The sequence below is a fragment of the Priapulus caudatus genome, unplaced genomic scaffold (assembly GCF_000485595.1).
Source record: "Priapulus caudatus unplaced genomic scaffold, Priapulus_caudatus-5.0.1 Scaffold1334, whole genome shotgun sequence".
In the NCBI taxonomy this organism is placed as follows: Eukaryota; Metazoa; Priapulida; class Priapulimorpha; order Priapulimorphida; family Priapulidae; genus Priapulus; species Priapulus caudatus.
Window position 1 is genome coordinate 65,341 of NW_014578395.1, and position 4,401 is coordinate 69,741.

The following is a 4,401-nucleotide window of genomic DNA, read 5'->3' on the forward strand; positions in this document are numbered from 1 at the left end:
TTAGGGTTAGGGTTAGGGTTAGGGTTAGGGTTAGGAATAGTTGGTATTCATTTTACATTGTTGCTTCGAGGAAGTCGAGTGAATGCAGTGCGCTGATTGGCTGTGGTCCGGAACTCAAGTGGGGAAAAAAAATTGTCTCCCGCCCTTCCCCTTTTCTTTCTTGTTCCTCGCTCAACGTCGTTCTTCTTCTACCGCCCCCAGCTATCTTTCCTGCCTCCATTCCTCAGTCTCCCACTCCTCTCTGTCTTTCAGCATGCTATATTTTGTATATATCTTTGGTCCGTACTGCACGCCTGAAACGGTGCATGCGCAATATCTTCCGAGAAGATTGATATTTTGCAAAAATTATTCATTTAAAATAGAGAGGACGTATCCTAGCATAGATTTATAGAATAACATTTTATCAGTAGACGTCTCTTAATAAATAGGAAGAAGACCTCACCTGTATGGTGCCCACTGCATATACAAGTCAGTGCACAATCTGGCTAAGTTAGTGTGTAGCGCATGCGCAATATCTTACCAGAGGAGTTATAGTTTGTGACGAATATACATTTAATATGATTAGGGGGTATCTGAGCATAGATATCTGTAATAAACTTTCATCGGTAGAAATGTATTCATAATTAGCAGAGCGCCCTAGCCTATAGGGGGCAAAACTCTATCCCCTCCCGTCCTTCCCCTTGCGATCCTTGTTTCTGGCTCAGCTGTGTTCCTGCATCGTTATCTTAAAATTTAACCAACATTATAGTGAAATATTCCGAAACTGGAGGGCCTATATTACTCGCCATTGCCTGCCATAAAAAATAAATCCTAACGCTTCCATTTAGTAATGATAGTGAATGATTTAGTAATGGCGTGGAGTGCTGTCCAGAGTGACACTGATCGCATCAAAGTCTGCCAATAGGTGGCGGTATGTGTATGCTATGTGATATATATTCAGCTGTACTTCTAGCCTTTATGAAATGAATGAGCTTTCTTAAATAGAATTGTAATAAATCGAACTTTTGAACTGGAACTTGTATATAATGCTAACATACATTTCCTCTTTATTTCCTTGCTATTTCCTCCTATGCTGTTTTGGTCTTAATTCATTTTTCTTAATTTTTTAATTTCCCCGATATTACAACTTTTACTCGATTAACTTTCTAACTTCCAAATTAACGTCTTCCGCCCTCACCTTCGTTAAGAATTATGCCCCTAGTGTGTCGGGTACTTTCTTGTTGCACTCCACCCGCTTATTGATGTTTTCAGGGAACATTGAACATAGACACAGATCATGTAACTTAAGAGCACAAAATCGAATATCGCTTTTGCTCAGTATCTGTGTAATAAATCTGTGTATAATGAAAAAAGTGCAAACATTGACTATCAAACTTCATCGTTTATTACTTAAATTGTTACACAACATCCACATTACAGAAATGTTGTACTTCAACAGAAATCGCCATTAAAGAGTAAGTGACGAGATAAAGCATATAGTCGGAGAGCGGTGGCAATGGAAGTATTTGCGCGCAGAAATATACATAGCTGTTAATGATTCCATTTTTTTTAAATTGACAACTATATTTTTTTCATACCGAGCCCAGGGTATCATGCTAGTCGCCTCCTATAGCAAAATTCTCTCCTATACATTGCGCAAGGTCATCAGCATGTCTAGAAGAACGCATTGTGCATGATGGTTTGACCTTCATTGCTCATGCGCAATATATATATATATATTTATATAAGAAAGTGTTTTTTTTATAAGGGGGTGTCCACCATGGTATATCGGTAGCGTGGCATGCTGCTCAGGTCAGCACGCTGAAGCATCAACATGGTTCACACTTCCTGGCTCTGATTCACGAAGCAGCTAACACTCCTTTCTGTAGGCGCGTGGTCGTTACTCTTCGGAGACACATAAGAGTAACCGTAATGAATACCTAATGGTAATAGGTAACCATAATGGCACGCTCGCCAATCTAAATGCAAGTTATTATCATGTCTCAGTTTCTGTTAGGAAACACCTCACTGACATGTAGACGGGTGTGCGTCCGTACGTACCGTTACGTGCACGCGTCCCGTTGTTGTATGTGTGTGCTTATTATCGTGGTCACCGGAGTGTACGTTGCTACCGATGTCCGCTACGTAAACCGTTATATGCACGCGTCCCGGTGTGTTGTAGTGTGTACGTGTACGTGTCACGTCGTTATCGTTACGTCCGCTCGTCCGTGTGACGTGCATGCGTCCGTGTAGACGTGTAATCCGTGTTGTAGCTGTACGCGTCCGCTCCGTACGTACCGTTACGTGTGACGCGTCCGGATTGTACGGTCTGTACGTACGCGTTACGTGGTACGCGTTGATGTTCGCGTCCGTACTACCGGCTACATGTACGGCGTCAGTGTACTGTCCGTGCGTTACCGCTGGTACGTGTACGCGATCGAATTTTGTACGTCGGTGCGTACCGGTAGCCGTGTACCGACTACTCTAGCATTTTGTGCGACTCCCCCGCCGTGGCATTTGCTAGTCAATATACATTAGCGATCCCGATGGCGTGGCAGGCACTGAAACCAAATATCACAAATTAGGTGACGAGGCTCTATCGCAAATTTTATGTGTATATGTTTGTGTTGTGTGTGTGTCGTGGTGTTCGCGCGTCTGTGCGTGAGTGCGAGCACGGCTGCGGTGTGCACGGGCGTCACACGGGACGTGCGGGGCCAGGGGCATGGTATTAATGGGCCTTAATTTCCCCTTCCCCTCCCCCATCAATCAGGGCATTTTCAGGACAAATGCTAGAAAATGTAGTAACGAAACGATGAATCAGTGTATTCCATGAGACTTTTCACAACCTCCATTTTACTTGTTAGTTTCCCACATTTAGCGTCTTACTGACGCCAGAGATGACCACCCGGCTGATAGCCCTAAAACACGTGACTGGCAAACTCGCTGGAGGGCGCTCAACATCGCTCGTCCGCCTATTACTCCTACCTCCTTCACGCTGCCCATCATGACCTACAAGTTAAAACCGCATTCGCATTCGCTAATACGAAACACGCGTGCGTGCGTGTGTGTAAATGAGATAAAAAGAAGGATCGCTTAGAAAAAAATCCATTTAAGCAGACGACGAGAGCCTGCGGTTGAAATGACGTAAAAGCGTGTGTAGTGCGCGCGCATGGTAAAATCAATTCAGAAAACACGATGGCTGAACGGGCGTAGGCGGAGCAAATTCCCTAAGGGTGGGGGGGGGACAGTAGCGGTTCCAGGATTTCAAAGAAGGGGTGAGAACAGGTTGGAGATGGTGTGAGTGAGGTCCTCCCACCGAAAATTTTGAAATATGTAGATTCGAAGAGATGGTATTTGCAGGCACTTTTGAGTACGCATGTACGAGTCTTCATTCGTGACTACGACAATTCTCTTTTAGTAAGAACATTTATTTTTTAATTTTGCTCCAAAATCTAGGCGAGCATGCGTAGCCTGACTCTGTACGTGCCTGTACATGTTGTCTGTTCATGCTACAGGTATTACTTCTAAATATAATAATATTAATTCCGACGTAACCGATGCGAATGCTGCATAAATTTTATACGTAATTAGTGATAACGTAAATATACATAAATCCGATTTGGTCCGCAATGTGAGATTGATTATAAGAATCTATAGTATATCCGAGATGCGGGTAGCATTCTGATAGTTCTTAGACGCGTTCTAGGCGTGCATCAGTAACAAGTTGCCGTCATGGACGAGTAAAAAGCCATAGAACAATGCGGTTCGTTCAGCGATGAAGCGTACCAGTGAACGTTACACGTTCCCGGTGCGTGAACGGTCATGAACGTACACGCTTCTCCGTGCATAATAGGCTACATTGAACGACACGTTCCCGTTCATAAAAGCCGCTACATGAACGTACACGCTTCGTGGAGAAGGTACATGAACGGTACACGTTCCGTGATAGAGGTACGTGCAACGTACACGTTTCCCGGCGAGAATTCGTACATGAAGTTACACTGTTTCCGTTGGCGTAGGTACTTGAACGTACACGTTCCCGTGCCGTGAACTGCGGTACCGATGACCACCGTACCCACGTTCCGTGGTGAGGTACATGAACGTACACTTCCCGTGGTGAACGGTACATGCAACGTACACGTTTCCCGTGCCCGTAAAAGGTACTATAATGTAACACTGGGTGAAGGTACGCGATAAGATCATTCGTTCTTCATACGATGAAGGTTTAATGAACGTACACGTTCCCGTGGTGAAGGTACATGAACGTACACGTTCCCGTGGTGAAGGTACATGAACGTACACGTTCCCGTGGTGAAGGTACATGAACGTACACGTTCCCGTGGTGAAGGTACATGAACGCACACGTTCCCGTGGTGAAGGTACGCGAAGAAATTCGTTCTTCATACGATGAAGGTTTCATGA